The sequence below is a fragment of the Pinus tabuliformis genome, chromosome 8 (assembly GCF_031772625.1).
Source record: "Pinus tabuliformis cultivar Carrire ecotype Pingquan chromosome 8, CPIR1, whole genome shotgun sequence".
Lineage (NCBI taxonomy): Eukaryota > Viridiplantae > Streptophyta > Pinopsida > Pinales > Pinaceae > Pinus > Pinus tabuliformis.
In genome coordinates, this window is record NC_142294.1 from 1,591,551,274 (window position 1) to 1,591,571,093 (window position 19,820).

Consider the following 19,820-nt stretch of genomic DNA (forward strand, 5'->3'; position numbering starts at 1 on the left):
GAAGCCATTGAACAAGCTCTCCGCAGCAACAGAGCTATCACCTTCACTCATACAAAAAGAGAAGGAAACAAGGTTGCGGACTTTCTAGCTAACATAGGTGCAGATAACGATCAGTATCTTCTCACAGGCACCATAGCCATCATATCAGACATTTCAAAGGCTTAGGAATTAGACAGGCTAATCCAAAATGAGGCTGCTTCCCCGGATGCGGGTGCCACGGGAGAGGACATGGGACCGCCACCTGGTCACCATGGGCGGTACCAGGATTAAGGTGAGCATTCACTGCGAGCAGCCGTCGGGGTCTGCAAGCGTGGGTGCTGAGGAGGGAAGGGACGGCAAATTAATGCCTGGTCCGGAGCATAGTCTTGGTTGCTGTGTGCAGTTATGGAGGGAGAGGGCCGAGACATGGCAGAGAGGCATAAATACAATGCAGATAAGGAATGTTTTGCTATGGATCATTTACAGTGGAGGGAATTGGGATTTCGGGTGTCAATTTCCGGAGGTCTGGCTCAAGGCACCCCAGTTGCAATTGGATTTGGGAGCAAGCCTGCTAGTGTGGGCGACGGGTGTGTGTCTGTTCACCCTGCTCCGTTTCGCTATCTGGCATCTAAGACCACCATGGTCAAGCTCAGACAACGCCTCATCAGCCGTAGAGGCTCAGGAAGAGGCGGAACTTCGCGCCCATCTGTGGATAATGTCTCTTCTTGTTGCTGCCGCTGTTTATGTCACCGAGTTGAGGAAGCCAACCCCTTGCAATTGCACCAATTCATGGATGTTGGCAACTCTTAAGCGGGTTCCAATCCTCTCCCAGCGTTTGGAACTGCGGTTTTTTCCATCAACAGCCCCCAGGCCAATTCGCGCATCAATGCTCATGTATCTGTTCTTTTTCTGGAAGAACCGGTGGAGGAGGTCGGGGAGCAGCCCCGCCCACAGCCGCATCAGGCCGAGAGCTCCAGAGCTGCTGAAGGACTGCCGGAGGACTCCCCAAGACCACACACTGACCCTCCAGCGTCTCAGCCAGAGCCCTCGTCAAAGAAAGCTAAGGCAGATTGGGGTCCCCCCCGGAAGGATTGTGCTGGATATATGAGGAGGAGCCGGACGAGGAGCCGGACAATTAATCGACCGCCCACTCACTCCTTGTCTTCGATGCTCTGTTTTTGTCTACGGCAGTTGGTATGTTCTGAATGTCTCTGTTTTGTATGTGAATTCTACTGCTCAGTGTGTCTCCACGCCCCTGCGAGGGAGTTTGATGAAAATTTTCTTTTACTTGTCCACTTCTGCCCTCACTGATGTTCTAAGGTTTATTGCCCCTGCGTGGGCATTCAATGTCTGTGGTAGCGCCCCTGCGTGGGCTTTCAATTTCTGTGGAAGCGCCCCTGCGTGGGTGTTTGGTCTCAAGGTTGCTGCCACTGTGTGGATGAAAAGTTTTCATGTCAAGGCCCCTGCGTGGGTAGTCATTCGAGTGGTATGGACCCTAAACGGGTGGTTTTTTGAGCGCTGTAAGTCCAGAGTGCCATCCATGGCCTCTGGCACATGACTTCATGGCTGTAACCATTTTTCTGTTTTAATGTAAATAATAGCGTAGCATAGTTTTAGCGATACAAAAAAAAAAACTTGACCGATTATTAGATACCTAAAACATTTTAATATATAAAAACCTAAAAATAAACCTTTAAATTTCGAATTTCAAAAGCTTTTGAAAAAGAACTTAGAATAGTTAATATATATATATATAACCATTTAAATATATATATATATATATATATATATATATATATATAACCATTTAAATGTTATAAACTTATAATTTTATTAAATAGTTGTTATTATTATTATTAAAAAGAATAATGTTCTTCTTCATATTAATAGTAATGATTTTGGAATAAAATTTACCATGGTTTTACCATGTCACAAAATATAATATTTTATATTATAGATTGTTTGTCAACTTTAGATATTTTATAGGGTTCAACCAGACTCACAGATATGAGATCTGTAAATTATAGCTATTTCTTCGTATAAAATTAATTAATCAGCCTTTAATAACAATTCTCTTATACCTCCATTATGTCACAAAATATTTTATATTATAGCTTGTTTGTCAATTTTAGATATTTTATAGGGTTCAACCAGACTCACAGATATGAGATCTATAAATTATAGCTATTTCTTCGTATAAAATTAATTAATCAGTCTTTAATAACAATTCTCTTATACCTTCATTATCTCTTAATCATTATGACAAAAACTCACCATATTCAAATTCAACTTAAAAAATACGGTCAGTTGTATAATAGTTTGTATGGATATAGTTATTTTATTTTCGTTTGAACATATGCTAATATTCACATCGTATCTTGTGGGTCCTTGGTCTTATATCATCTCCAAAGCTGGTGTTATGTGATTGGATTTCCAATATAGTGACGTTTATTTGTGGGACCTTGCTTATATGTAAGGAAACTCCTGAAATATATGTTGGGATTCTCCCACAGGTGGAGGTCTAGGATAAAACAATTTATGAAATATATTTTAATTTAGAAAAATAAAGGTGAGGTATTTTTTAATTATTTATGTAAGATAAAAAAACTGTTTTGATAGAAAATGTATTTGGTCAAGGATGTTGTGGGATTTCATAAATAAAATACGAAGGGGAGTGTAAAGAGTTAAATTGCTGTATATTTTATATTTCAGAATAATTTATATAAAAAAATTGTTGCTCTATCTCCTTCACCTTAACTCTAGCTCTAGGATGAGAGTGAATGTTTTTTTTTTGAAAAAAATCAAATATATTTCATGATGTAGTTATTATAATATCATTATAATAATATATGATATTAATTTTTTGTGAATATTGTTTAGGTTAAAACTATTCCGTGCTTTTGTAATAAGATTTATAATTACATTGAATAAGTTAAGATATCATCTTTGTAGAAGGTAAGGAAATAAGTTAATGATCTAAAACCTAAAATCATCTCATAAGAAAGAAATTCCATCCCCTTATGAATGACCAACAAATTATTTTCAATTATTATGATTTTCTTTAAATAACAATAATAATTATGCTAACTTATTAAAAAATTTATTGAGCTGAGAGGCTCTCTCCAACCAAATATTGTAGAGATGTAATTAGTTGTTTAACATTTTGACTAAGTCAAATTATAAAATAATAAAATATTAATATTAATATAATGTGATGTAAACCTTTTAACTTGGTCAAATAAAATAAAAATATAAAAATAAAAATAAGAAAATAAAATGAAGCCCATAAAAATAAAATAATAATAAAAATAAAAATTACCTATGTTATTGACGCATGGTAGTCACAACCCATGATATTGACCCATTGTATTCATGTGGAATAGCCCTATTTAAAGGGGGAATTAAACCATCGCAAATTCATCTTAACTCCATATCTAACATGGTTCAAGAGGGATCAAATCTCTTTCACAACCCATGATATTGGCCCATTGTATTAATGTGGAATAGCCCTATTTAAAGGGGGGAATTAAACCATCCTAAATTCATCTTAACTCCATATCTAATATGGTTCAAAAGGGATCAAATCTCTTTGGATGCCTCTTTTGTAGTGAAATACATTTGATCCCTCTCTACACTTGATAGATCCAAATTAACATGAATATATATTAATTACTAATTAATAATTAAATTTTATTTATTTAACAATTTTTAGAATTATTTAAAAAAATCAATAAAAATAAATTTATAAATATATATATATATATATATTAAATTGGAAAAAAAATCAAAATCTAAATATTAAAATAAAATTAAAAAAGCCTCTATTCATTGCTTTGCCATGGGTACTTTCACTTTATAAAAATTTAATATAAATGTAATACGAAAATTTTATATTATACATTATTTTATATAAAATGATATTTATCATAATAATATTAAAATAATAATCTAATTTTTAAAATACAAATTATATGAAATAATGTAAAAAAAAAATTATTTGTAAAACTAGAAATTAGATTATTAAATAGTTTTGTATTTACTTGAGAAAGGGAAAAGTCTCTTTCTTGAAAAACTTCTTTGAAAATAATAAGTTATAATTGAAACATAATTGTTTAACAAAATACAATAATAAGTCATTTAAAAAAGTCATAAATATTACATTTTATATATATATATATATATATATAGATATATATTATTTAAAAAATATTAACAATATTTTTAAATTTATTTTTATTTATTTTTTAAAATAAATATATATTTTTGTATTAGAATGCATAAGATAAATTTAATTTAATTAATAGTGGAATATATTTTTTTAAAGATATTTCATTTAAAATATAAAATAAATGTGACTATAAAATTCATATTCAAATTTCCTAAAATATCTTACTCATCCTAGCATGTTTGGGGTGGCCTTATATCATGAGCGTATTAAATCAATTCAGTTGCCCAATATAATTCATAATTGAAAATACTTTATGTTATATGTCAAATTTGTAATAACATTTAATTTTATTAAAAATCTTAAACATATTAATATAGGAAAAAAACATTTAAATTTAATATTATATTATAATAATTTAGTTTAAATATTTTAGTGTTAGTATTTTTTTTTATCTCATATTTATTATTTAATTTTATTTACAATTGTTTTACTATTTAGTTCTATTCGCAATTTATTTAAAAAATTATAATTATAAATTTGATTGGTTGACGTTTTACAATTTTATTATTATTATTTTTTAAAACCCTGAATCAATTCATGTACACAAAAATATAATGTAAACAAAAAAATTATACTCCCAAAACTTCTTACCATTAAATAAAACAAAAAATTGAAACATTTTAACCCGACCGATTATTAGATACCTAAAACATTTTAATATATAAAAACCTAAAAATAAACCTTTAAATTTCAAATTTCAAAAGCTTCTGAAAAAGAACTTAGACCGTATGATATGTATCACTGAGCCATCTCTCAGCGACCGTGGCCGTGACAGTATGATATGTATCACTCAGCCAGCGACCGTGACCGTATGATATTTATCACTCAGCCATATCATATCAGGATCTTGACCTAGATGAATTAAAAAACAAACATAATATTTATTATATCATTTATTATATCAATTCATCTCTCAAAGTGGGTGTCTCGTTCATCGTCTCGATAAAGAGAGGTTGACTAAATAAAAGAAACTTGTTGATTTACTCAAACTAGTGCTTGATAATTGTGTTCCTTGAGATAAATGTTGATCTCTGAAACCTCTAACATAGAGATCTTGTCCCATTTCCATTTTTTTAAATTCTGATAACCATGTAAAGGGAGGAAAACTACTAAAAGACCCCATGGATGACCGATTGTCGGGAGGATTCTGGTAAATTTATGTTGTTTTTTTTTTTTTTTTTTCTAAACGTTGATGATAGAGATCTAAGTAATCTATGATGACACCCCTAGTTTATTGGTGGGACATTTTTTTTTTATTTTTAAATGTTGATGATATGGTTCCAACTAATCCATGATGCGACCCATAGTTTATTGGTGGACAAATGGTCAAGGTGTCTATGTCCATAAATTTAGTTCAATGTTAGAAAGCTTACAAATTTATTGAGCTGAGCTATCTGAAAGAATGTTTTGAACTTGGTTTTATTCACGAGATGTATTAATAAGTTATTAGTGATTAATAGTGTTGAAAATATAGGTATCCCTAAAATATTAGTGATGGTAAAAAAAACATCTTATTGGTAATATCAGCAAATATAGCAAACATAAAAAAACATAATATATTTTCTTTTTCATATTTTATACATATAAATAAACAAAAACATGAAATAAACACATTGACACATAAATGTGAGGAAAACACTCATATATATAATGTGGTGGATGTAAATTAAAAATGATACATCAAAAACAATACTAATGCTCAATCAAGAACTCAAATGTGGAGAACCAATAAAAAATAACATCACAAATAGAAAAGTATCTCATCATCATGAGTTATATGTAGCAAAATAAATAAAACTAGCTACATATCTAAGATTAGTGTCATCTCCCTAGTAGTTATTTTTTTGTCTTTTTCATTAATTGCTTCCAGAGTTTTTTGTACAAGCTCCGCACTAGAAACTGTACAAAGCCCAATATCATGTCCAGGGAGTCTAGCCCAATGTTGCACGAAGCCACGATATTTCTTGGAAGCAGGTCCTCGGAAAAGTCATTTCGCAAAAATCTAAGAAGTGCTTACTATACATATACATATACATATACATATACACATACATATACATATATATATATATATATATATTGCATTTATATTCAAAACAATTTCCAAAATACCAAATTAGTTGTCGAAGACATGAAAAAATACATATTTTTACATAAATCAAGATAGATATGGCATCCAAGTACATCAATGATTAATTTTTCTAGCATTAACCATCTAGAATCTAGATTACTCCTCCCTCGTCCATCTTCTTCATCTACTTCGATTCTCTAGGGATATTAGTCAACATTGCCCAATTTTGATCAAACAACCTAATTCAAGCCTTCTAATATGGTAGAGAAAGCTTAACATGTCTGGTCAATGATTTTGACTTGAGTGAAAGGTACATTTTTACGAAGGCCATGACAAAGGAGTTCAAAAATCAACACAAACATTGGGGTACACATGGGGCTCGGTGCTCTTGATTAAATGCCAATCACATGCCCTCATACATGATATAATCCAATGAAATGCCACAATCCAACTGATCCTCACAACTATTATGTCTGCTAAATTTTGAATGGTATATGAAATTCAATTTTCTTCATATGAAGTATGATTAAGTTAGAACCACTCTAAAACATCATGAGTCATTTTATGGTAATGTTAAGAATTTAAAATTACCATTAAGCAACATCTAGAAAGCATCTAAGGAGAATCAAGTGGCACCTTGGGAGAATTCTAAAAGCATAGTTCCTCAAATATCAGTTTGAAATTTCTAAAAAAAAATAAAACAACCCCATGAAACATGTGAACCATCCACCTTCTCTTGCATATGGTCACAATGTATGACATATACACGTCTAAAATAGGCGATCCTTTCGAGATCCACGGATCGGGCAGCTAGAATGGTGGATCGGGCTTGTGCAGATCGGAAATCTCACCCATGAAATTGAATTCATATAATGTTCTTTAGTTTTTTTCTGATTTGAATTTTTTTAGCTTTTATAATTTGACATTTCTTTTAGATTTCATTTAATTTACTGAGGTATTATCATTTATTTGTTTTTAAAATAAATTATATTGGATGGTTTGAAACATATGAGCAAAGAAAATGCACACTTTTTAATTCATATAGTATGAGTCATTATTCATTTGTCTAAAAGATAAACTAAGAAGTGTGATTTATGGTCTAGATAAATCATACTCTATAGTTCAGAGCAAAAAAATTCACACTTTTCAAAACATAAAGTGTGATTCATTATTCAATTGTCTAAAAAATAAACTAAAAAATGTGATTTATTCATTCGTCTAAAAAATAAACTAAAAAAATGTGATTTATTATTTATTTGTTTTAAAAAAGCCATATACAATTGTTGTTACACCGAAACCTGCAGGTGTTAGTAAATAGACACATCCCTAACATAGTTAGATTTAAGCACATGGCATGAAACACACGGGAGCATTGGATCAACACCGCCATTAACGGGGAGCATAACAATCTCCCTTAACCACATGGCACGAAACACACGGGAGCATTGGATCAACACCGCCATTAACGGGGAGCATAACAATCTCCCCCCTCAACGCTAGCGAGGTGTGTTTCGAACTCGAGACATTTGGCTCTGATACCACTTGTAATTCAGAGTGTACATAACACACAGCGGATTTATACTCAGAGACTTAGACGGAAATAGTAGAGAATAATTCACAGAGATAGAAAAATGGAGAAACAACAAGATTACTCAGTCAGAAACATCGAAATAGATAAAACAATCAGTGGAGAATAGAAATCACTTTGCATTACATAACAAGCTTGGGGCTTTGCTTGCTTACTTTCCTTGGCCAGATAAATTACAAATTTATAGAGGCTGAAGAAGGATCTAGAATCTTGTATGTGATTCAGATGAAGATCTAGAAAGATCTAGAAACTAATGGCCATGTGGAGATTTAGAAAGCTCTGATCTAGAAGGATCTGGAATACTGCGTGAATTTAATTTCACACTTAACATTTATGGTCTAGAAAAATCATACTCTATAATTCAGAGCAAAAAAAATGCACACTTTTCAAAACGTAAAGTGTAACTCATTATTCATTTCTCTGAAAAGTAAACCAAAAATGTGATTTTTTTTTTTTTTTTTTAAAACCATATTAAATAATTCGAAAAATCTAAAAAAATGCACACCATATTAAATAATTCGAAAAATCTAAAAAAAAATGCACACTTTTCAAAACATAAAGTGTGATTATGTATATAAAATATAAACCACACTGATGGTTCCAAACATCTACACAAAAAGAGCATATTCAAGTTATTGAACTTAACGTGTCTCTCTGGTTTAACAAGAATTTCATAATTTCAGACCTTGGCAATGAGCAATCTAAAACACAGTAATGAATAAAACCGAATCAGACGCTAGTCTGGGAGTAAAGATTCATATTAAAACTGATCACTGGTACTTATATAAAGGATTACAAAGCTTTAATATAGGGATGATATGAATGTAAAGAACAAATTTTGCTGCAAACATATTTAATATCAATAAGAGAATAACGCCTAGTCTAAAAATATGTAATATGAATAAGAGAATAATGCCCGGTCTTCCCTGCATGCATGTTGCCCACTGGTCTTTCTAATACGCGAATAATCCATTCCAAACCTCCACAAATATTTAATTATGCAAAAGGAAGACAAAGAAAAGACATTAGAGGTACGTTACACCTTCTAAACCCGTCTGCTTCTACGGACTGGGGCCAACTATTCTCAATGAAAACTCCTGGAAAAAATCCTCTGAATCGCCCTGACCATACGACAATTCGAACCCCATTGGTTTCGAACTGTCGACATACCTCTCTTGGTCTCCGGAAGGGCAAACCCTGAGAGGAGGCCTCATGTTTTCTACCCTCTCACCACTCTGGTGAGTGCATATCTAAACACTCGGCCCTGATCTTCTGCCGAGATTCGTACCCATATTAGAAATGAATCCACCGAAGAAACCCAGTGCTGTAACCCTAACTTTAACAGGCGGTTATCGGATGAAGATGTGAAACAGAATTAATGTCGTCGGGGTGAATAAGCTCACAAACTGAAGATTACTGAAGTCGAGTAAAGAGACCTAAACAACGACTGAATTCAAATGGGATGAATTCTCTTATCAGAACAGGGAAGGCATCTGCGAATACCAGCAAGGGTATACACAATGTGTATACATCCATCCTTTTAAGAGTAAAAGGAGATAAATAAGACAGTGGGCCACAGAACATATCCATGAATTTAGGTGACCTTTATGGACATGTCGAGAGTACTCTCGATGATGGATTGAATGTGATGATTATTTACTACACTTTCATATAACCTTATAGTTCGGGTTGGAAATCTCGATAGTACTCTCAATAATGGAAATTCCATGATCATTTTCTACACTTTCACATAAACTTATATATATTGTTGAAACATTCAAGTTATTTTCCTTCTTGGTACCTTGCAGATGTTTAGAAGACTGCTAAATAATTCGAACATTTAAGGTAAGATTTTGAGAAATAAAATCAGATTCTTTTTCCTTCTAAGTATATATTCGAAATAGAACATTTTCATATATATAATTTACTTGGTGCATTTAGACGGCCTGCATTTTTTTTTTCATTTTCATGTATAGCTAAAATATTGAAATGAAAATCATTTTGTTTAGATTTTTTTTTTTAATTTTATGTTATTATTTTATGGCTTTATTTTCTATTTTTTTCATTTTTCATGTATATGTAAAATATTGAATTGAAAATAATTTTATTTAGAAAAAGTTTAATAACCATTTTTTTCTATAAAATTTTAAATATATATAAAATATTAAAATGATAAATTACTTATTTGAAAAATGTGCATTAGTTTTATAAATATTCTGTCAACATTGGAGTAAAGTGATAAATTTCTTACCAATTTTTTTTTGTATATATGTAAATTTTGATACAAAGTTTTAGAGTTGAAATGATATCTCTGAAGTTTGAGAGTAGAGAATTGTCACCTCAGTCATTTAATTAAAAAAATATTATTTACAATTTATTTTGGGAAATTATCACTTTAATATTTATAAGAGAAATTGAAACATTGTATGATGACAAAGTAACATAACATGAATGTTATAATTGGGTTGAATTTTTTTAATATCTTCCAATGACATGTTAAGAGTCTTAGAATGAATAACTTGAAGAAAAGGTTGTGTTTGTTATTAGCTTGGTCATCAAGGGCTATGACTTTTTTTACCTAAATATTTTGATTATTGATGAGGTTGTTAGATCTAGTTTGATGTGAAACTTTCCCTCCAATTACTTATTTCCTTTTTAGGGGTGCAGTTGAACTATTCTCTTAACAATTTCTTAGTATTCTAATATAATGTGTTTATCTTGAAAGACACCTTTTTATGTATTTATACATGAATTATTTGTTGAATAAAACACTCATAGTTAAGGCATTTTGATGTTACTAATATCTTATACATATGTAGGTTCATTTTAGGGAAGAGTAGATTATTTTGGGAGTGCCGCTAGAGTTTGTTTATAGCGTTTTGTTATCAAACTCTTGTAGTCCTTCATATCATTAGAGAAATTGGCTTGTTATTATTATGAAATTCAATTTAAATATTGGATATCCATTAAAGATGATACGTATAGCCTTGTATTTTTGTATAGAGCTAAATAATGTTCAAAGCATAATTCACTATATTATGTGTCGATTCAATTCGTGTGGTGCTATGTAGATAACTATATAGATTGATCAAAAAAATCCATCACAAAAATGAAAATATCGTTTTGAAGAAATACACATATAGAGGTGTAACTAAAGAATTTGGTACACTTTTTTTACAACTATCATTTTGAAAGTAGAATGTCGTCACGCAACGAACCCTCAAGTATCTCTTTTCCCAAATTTATTTATCGTGTGTAGAGAAAGTCACCCTTTAATGCTAGGAAGGATTTTGATGATGTATTTACTAAATCAATGGATGTATCATATTTATTGAAAACCCATGCATTTATTATTTTTTAATTTTAAAGGCTTATATGTCATCTATATTATAATTGTAGGTGGTTATGTTGTTGATTTATGATAGAAGGTCATAGCTCAAGCTTTAAGAATGCTAAAAATCTAAATGATTGTACAAGTGAAAGATAAAAAGTACTAAGAATGGCACTTGAATGAAGAGTATACAATATGAGTTAACTTGTAGTATTTATAATATAACAGATCATGGTGCAAATGTGAAGAATGATCAACATTAATGACCATTATTTTGGTAGTCATAACCTTGTTTAGTTTTAATGATCATTGAATTGCAAATTGGATTAAAATAAATAATATGGAAATTCCCATGGATACCACTCATTTACTATCAGATGTAGCTACAATGTTATTTCCCTATTAACAATCTACGCATTTAGTTGAGAAGAAACCCTTTTTTTTAATTTTGGACTTTTTTTTTATCTTGTGATGTGCATTCACGTTCATAATGTATGCCACATCATTGTCTTCTTTAGTAATCAATATGATGACAATAATTTTGTGCTTGAAATTTCATTCGGTTTGTATGTTATTGAGCATAGTCAACTCAATATGTGATAAAATATTTTTTATAATTGACTACATTAACAATTCCTTGAAAAAACATATAAGGTCTAAAAAAATATCAGACAAGCATGTTGAGAAGTGAGCCAAGTCTCAAATGAAAATGCCTAGTATATGCATGTCTCTAGAAAAAATAAACATTTAAGCTTTCAATCGTGCATGTAATTATCTCTCATTTATTTTTAGATGCTTAAATAGAAATATTTTATAATATAAAAATCATTTTTGTGTCTCCTTGTTAAAGAATAGTGTAAATGGAAATTAATCCATGTGTTTTGTTTTATATAATTGGACCTTAAGAAGAATTGTTTCAAGAATATTTGACAATAACTCCTTATATTTGTAGGTGCAAAAAATTTAATATTCACCTAGATATATTTTTTATCTAGAATATTTTCATAGAGAACTAGTAAAAACCATGGTTGGGTACTTAGGTGCATCATTAGATGGAAATATATCCATAGGATGACCAATTACTCAATATTACTATGAGGTTGATGCTAAACACTAAAGTACAATATAATTTTAGTTAAATTAGGTGGTAAAAGTGTTTTTCCTAAAGATATGTTTGATTCATAGATAGTATGATAATTCAAGATGATAGTCATAGTAATGAATGGATGATCATAAACACGTTCTTTTATAGATGAAAATATATTTTGTTTTGTGAAGAACTATTAGTATATTATCATGGTAGTTAAGTATACAATGAATTTGAAATTTTCCCACTTGAGAAGCGAGGGGATAATTGTACATTTAGGTTAGAGTTGGAACAATGAGATTGTTGTAGGAAGGATTGAGATGTTCTTATAGATGCATTATAGATGTTTTAGAGTTTATTTTGAATGAAATTGGTGATAATTCCCATGGTATTAATGGAGATTAAATGGTAAATTTTGTGTGTCCTAATAAATAGAATTGATAAACATATGAAGTTTTGAATCAAAAATTATATTTATAGCAAGTATATGATGTTATTTATAAATGGTATATGTTATCTTCAAAATTTTATCTTTTATCTTTCCTAGAGTTTGAACTTTGGAGAAATATTACACATCACATTGATAGTACTATAAAATTATAGTACGTTAAACTCAAAATCCTTCCCACAATTTGTTGTTTTGAAGTTGGTTTTTCCTAATTCCCTAGTCAACTAGAAATGTCGAGTTCCCTACGACATGCATGTTTCTCACCTATTTTTCTATTTCTACTTTGAATATCCAAAGAAAATAAATATTACCTTCGTTGTTACCAAAAATATCGAAACCATACCTTAGTAAGAAATAATGGGTGTTACCGAAAAATAGTAAAGGCCCTACTCCAAAGACCCCTTAGGTACCTTGATAAACTCAATTGAAGAAGCCCCAATGATAGGATTGATTAATATTGTCCTTGAGGCTTCCTCAATGGAGATTATCAAGGTACTCCAAGAGTTTGTGGGGTTGGGGATTTACTCCTTCCAGATAATACTCGTTATTTCTTATTAAGTTCTAGTGTAGGTTCTAACACTAATAAAAGAGCTAAGCTCTATGGATTTTGGATATTACTCAAAATAGTAATATAAAAATAGGTTTGAAGACAATAGGGTTTAAGGTATTGGAAATATAATCTTTAGTGTTATGTAAATTTGGCACACTCACTTGAGTGTAAGGTGAAAAGCCTTAAGTGCCGACCAACAATCATGAGAAGTCCAAGGCCTCTTCAAATAGGAAATCAAGGGATAGGAAAATTTGTATTTATAGGTATATTATTTAAACAATATGCATCTCACGTTTATCCTAAATCTGTCTTCCAATTTTGTGAGTTCCACCATAAGGGACTCAAAATTTCTAGTGGAATGGGAAATTGGGAAAGGCCAAATTTGAAACATGGTTTTTGAGATGATTTTAGGTTTAAAGGTTACTTTTGAGGATATCTCATTTGTTCATATATATATATATATATATATATATATATATATATAGTAAAATTTAATAAAAATCATATGAATTATCCAAAGAATCTCTTAAGTTTGAGTAAGGAGTACTCGTTATGCAAGAATATGAGGATTCAATGTATCTTTCATTGAAATTTCTAACTATATATTGAGTTTTTCCATAATTTCTTATGGTTCTCATTCACATATCTTGAGAAAATTGAAAGGCTATAGTTTAGTTTTAATAGTGGTATTTATTTATTACTAAAGCTTTGAAATGTAGCCAATTTCATGGATATAAGGATGAATGTAATGCGTTGATCTAAAATCAAGGAGAATTTTGTATTGATTACACTTATGAAATCTCGAATATATGATTACTTTTTTATGAAAATACAACAAAATATTTCTCTCACTCTTTCATGCATTATGTTTCTCTCTCTCCACACACACAGAAACACCACTAGAAGGAATCAATATACATACACATTATATACCCCTATTCTATGTATATTTGTATAAGTTATATTTGAAATAGTGTAGAAAATTATATTTTAAAGTTGTTAAACACATGGAATGGGCCATGTGTTGGGAAGATGTTTTATAAGTTGACAATGTTGGTAGTAGTCTCTAGAATGCACACTAAGCTTATAAAGTATAAGTTTTATTTACAATTGAGGGGAGCTTAGCAAGAAGTTTAATGAACCGTGTCCTTGGAGGACATCCTATAAAAATAGGGTTATAGTGGTTAGGTAACCATGTATTTCAATCTATTGTTTGTCTTATATATTGACTTTGATACTTTGGTGATGTTTACATAACAGTGGCACAAGTTATAAGTTTCAAGCTATACTACATATAGACTTTGTAGATTAGGAGGTTCTTCCATTCATGGTGGAGAACTTATTGCAAAGGGATTAGGTTTCATGGAATACCCAACCTAATAAAGTTTAAGCTAAATACTCATTAAGGGGGAGTATTGAAATGACTAGCTCCTCCTACTCGCATGTTTGATGGTACTAAGGTCGTATATGTTATTACTTTTGCCATTAAGAGGTAGAGATTTGTATCTGATGAATAGTTTGATGTTTAGGAGGTTCTTAATTCTAGTTGGTGGAAGATTCTATCTACAAAATTTATTCCTATTTTTCAATGTAGTTGAGACATTCTCTATAGTTGGTTAATATGTAAAGATAATGCCTTGAAGCATAACAACTATATGCATTTATATTTATACACGTTCTTGTTCAATAGAATCCTCAACACCATTTACAATTTTTTAATAAATATTGTAAGGTATGAAGTAGAAAATGGTTTTATTTCAATATCTCTATTAAAAGGTGCATTTCTAGATAAATACATCTTTTAACAAATATTTAGAAATATTGAAATAACAACAATGTTTTATATTTACAATATCTATTAAGAAATTACCATTTCTATGTTCATACAAAATATTTTATGATTCTTAAAAAAACCAAGTAGTTTTCCTCATAGGCGAATACAGTTTATTCTAATCATAATGGTATTGAAATTTGATGTTTTACAAGATATTTTTGTTTCTCAAAAGTATTTGATGATTCTTTTTTTATTTTTTAAACTTTGATAGTAATTTATAAAAATATATTTGAAACTACAAATTTGACATTTTTAGCCATTTAAGTTAAACATTATAAATTATAATTATTAATTTACATTAAAAAAATAAAAAATTAGAATTGATTAGATTATTTTAAAATCTGCAATCTTGTTCCTTATAAAAAAACAAAAAATCATTAAAATACATCTCAACCATCTTTATTGAAAACAATGATAATTTTTTTATCATATTAAATATTAATTTATTCATCATTTAAAATTTAAAATTTCTAGTTATGTATCTAACTTGTATTTTTCCTCTCTTAAAAAATTAAATTTTATAAATTTACATAAAACTTTAAAAAATACCCTAACAAACAAATATCCTAGTAAATTCAAAATTTTACTTTACAAATTACCCAAAAATTAAATTTTTTACATTGCACCTGAGATGAAATTGGAATTCCCAATAGGATATAACATAAATTTGAAATTCCCATCCAAATGAGACTCCAAAACAAAGAGCTATCAGTTCGTTGTACAAATATAATCACATGACATGAACCCTTGTGGTTGATGTCCACCATTTTCTAACTATACTTCCACTGGATTACGTGTAGTAAATGGCACGTGGGGGTGGTTAAATCGATGATCTACCGCGTCCTGATCCAACCTGCCCTATAGTATGCCGCCACAGCAATGCAATCTCTCCACCAGTCGTGTGGCACCAGCTACTCTGGGTGGTTCTTTGCAATATAATATTTGCATGCACGCTAAGCATATCTCCTGTTTAGGAATTATCTAGAAGACAGTGATGCTTTAAATATATATATATATATATATATATATATATATATATATAACCATTTAGATGCTATAAATTTATAATTTTGTTAAATAGTTATTATTGTTTACGAATTATCTAGAAGACAGTGATGCTTTAAAAATATATATGTATATATATATATATAACCATTTAGATGTTATAAATTTATAATTTTGTTAAATAGTTATTATTATTATTAAAAGGAATAATGTTCTCTCTTCATATTAATAGTAATGATTTTGGAATAAAATTTACAATTGTTTTACCATGTCACAAAATATTTTATATTTTAGCTTGTTTGTCAACTTTAGATATTTTATAGGGTTCAAACAGACTCACAGATATGAGATCTATAAATTATAGCTATTTCTTCATATAAAATTAATTAGTCAGCCTTTAATAACAATTCTCTTATACCTTCATTATCTCTTAATGATTATGATAAAGTTCACCATATTCAATTTCAACTTAAAAAATACGGTTGTTGTATAACAATTTTATTGTATAATTGTTTGTATGGATATAGTTATTTGATTTTCGTTTGAACATATGCTAATATTCACATCGTATCTTGTGGGTAACTTGGATGCTAATATGCTAATAGTTGGTGTTATATCATCTCCAAAGCTGGTGTTATGTGAATGGATTTCCAATATAGTGACGTTTACTAATCTCGTTTTCCATTTAGATTGATAGGGTTTTTATATTTAAGTTTCCGCATTGTTACTTGTATAGTTTTAATCATATCGAGTTTTTAAATATTCACTTTTATAAATAAGGCCTATCGTCTTACAGTTTTTGATGCCCGCTGAAAGTTGAATATTGAATTTCCTTTTTCTCAACACAACATTTCGCTACATCAATAAATCTGAACTACTTTCATACTGTCAGTCACAAAAACTCGAACAAGCTTTTATCTTTTTACAATACACTTCTAATCATCCTTTTCATATTAAATTAATAATAACGGAATTAAAACATGTCAATTATATATAGTCGTAGTATAAATTATTTTATAGAAGAAATAATCTTATTCGAGTGATGGAATTTCAATTAATATGGTGATGTCAATTATTGACGCATGGTACTCACAATCCATGATATTGGTCCATTGTATTCATGTGGAATAGCCCTATTTAAAGGGGGAATTAAATCATCCTATGTCCATCTTAACTCCATATCTAACATGGTTCAAGAGGACTCAAATCTCTTTTACAACCCATGATATTGTCCCATTGTATTCATCTGGAATAGCCCTATTTAAAGGGGGGAATTAAACCATCCTAAATTCATCTTAACTCCATATCTTACTTGTTTCAAGAGGGATCAAATCTTTTTCGATGCAAACCTCTTTTGTAGTGAAAATACATTTAATCCCTCTCTACACTTGATAGATCCAAAATTAACATGAATATATATGTTAATTACTAATTACTAATTAAATTTTATTTATTTAGCAATTTTTAAAATTATTTAAAAAAATCAATAAATATTTAGATATATATATATATATTAAATTGGAAAAAAAAAATCAAAATCTAAATATTAAAATGAAATTAAAAGATTCATTGCTTTGCCAAGGGTACTTTAACTTTATAAAAATTTAATATAAATATAATACGAAATTTTTATATTGTATATTATTTTATATAAAATAATATTTATGATAATAATATTAAAATAATAATCTAATTTTTTAAATAAAAATGATATGAAATAGTGTATAAAAAAATTATTTGTAAAACCAGAAATTAGATTATTTAAATAGTTTTGTATTTACTTGAGAAAAGGAAAAATCTCTTTCTCCAAAAACTTCTTTGAAAAACTTCTTTGAAAATAATAAGTTATAATTGAAACATAATTTTTTAACAAAATACAATAATAAATAATTTAAAAAAGTCATAAATATTACGTTATGTATATATAATTTATTAAAAAGAAAATGTATATATTTTATTTAAAAAATATTAACAATATTTTTAAATTTATTTTTAATAATTTTTTAAAATAAATATATATTTTAGTATTAAAATGAATAAGATAAATTTAATTTAATCAATATTGAAATGTATTTTTTTAAAATATTTCATTTAAAATATAAAATAATTGTGACTACAAAATTCATATTCATATTTCATAAAATGTTCTACTCATCCTAGCATGTTTGGGGTAGCCTTATATCATTTGTGTATTAAATCAATTCAGTTGCCATATGTTATATGTCAAATTTATAATAACATTTAATTTTATTAAGAATCTTAAACATATTAATATAGAAAAAAGAACAGTTAAATTTAATATTATATTATGATAATTTAGTTTAGATATTCTAGTTTTAGTATTGTCTTTATCTCATATTTATTATTTAATTCTATTTACAATTTATTTACTATTTAATTTTATTTACAACTTATTTAAAAAATTATAATTATAAATTTGATTGGTTGAAGTTTTACAATTTTATTATTCAATTTTTTTTAAAACCCTTAATCTATTCACGTACATAAAAATATAATGTAAACAAAAAAAATTATACTCCCAAAACTTCTTACCATTAAATAAAATAAAAAATTGAAACATTTTAACTCGACCGACTATTAGATACCTAAAACATTTTAATATATAAAAACCTAAAAATAAACCTTTAAATTTCGAATTTCAAAAGCTTCTGAAAAAGAACTTAGACCGCGACCGTGACCGTATGATATGTATCTCTCAGCCAGCGACCGTGACCGTATGATACGTATCACCCAGCCATATCATATCAAGAGCTTGACCTAGCTGAATTAAAAAACAAACATAATATTTATTATATCATTTTTATATCAATTCATCTCTCAAAGTGGGTGTCTCGTTCATCGTCTCGATAATGAGAGGTTGACTAAATAAAAGAAACATGTTGATTTACTCAAACTAGTGCTTGATAATTATTTTCTTTGAGATAAATGTCGATGTCTGAAACCTCTGACATAGAGATCTTGTCCCATTTCCATTTTTTTAAATGGTTATAACCATGTAAAAGGAGGAAAACTACTAAAAGACACCATGGATGACCGATTGTCGGGAGGATTTTGGTAAATTTATGTTATTTTTTTTTCAGAACGTTGATGATAGAGGTTTAAGTAATCCATGATGACACCCATAGTTTATTGGTGGGACAATTTTTTTTTTTTTTTTTAATGTTGATGATATAGTTCCAACTAATCCATGATGAGACCCATAGTTTATTGGTGGGACAAATGGTCAAGGTGTCCATGCCCATAAATTTAGTTCAATTTTGAAAGTTTACAAATTTATTGAGCTGAGCTGTCTGAAACAATGTTTTGAACTTGGTTTCATTCACTAGTTGTATTAATAAGTTATTAGTGATTAGTAGTGTTGAAAATATAGATATCTCTAAAATATTAGTGAAGGTAAAAAAAAACATTTTATTGGTAATATCACCAAATATAGCAAACATAAAAAAAATACATAATATATTTTTTTTTCATATTTTATACATATAAATAAATAAAAACATGAAATAAACATATTGACACATAAATGTGAGGAAAACACTCATATATATGATGTAGTAGATGTAAATTAAAATGATATATCAAAATCAATACCAATGTCAAATCAAGGACTCAAATGTGGAGAACCAATAAAAAATAACATCACATATAGAAAAGTATCTCATCATCATGAGTTATATG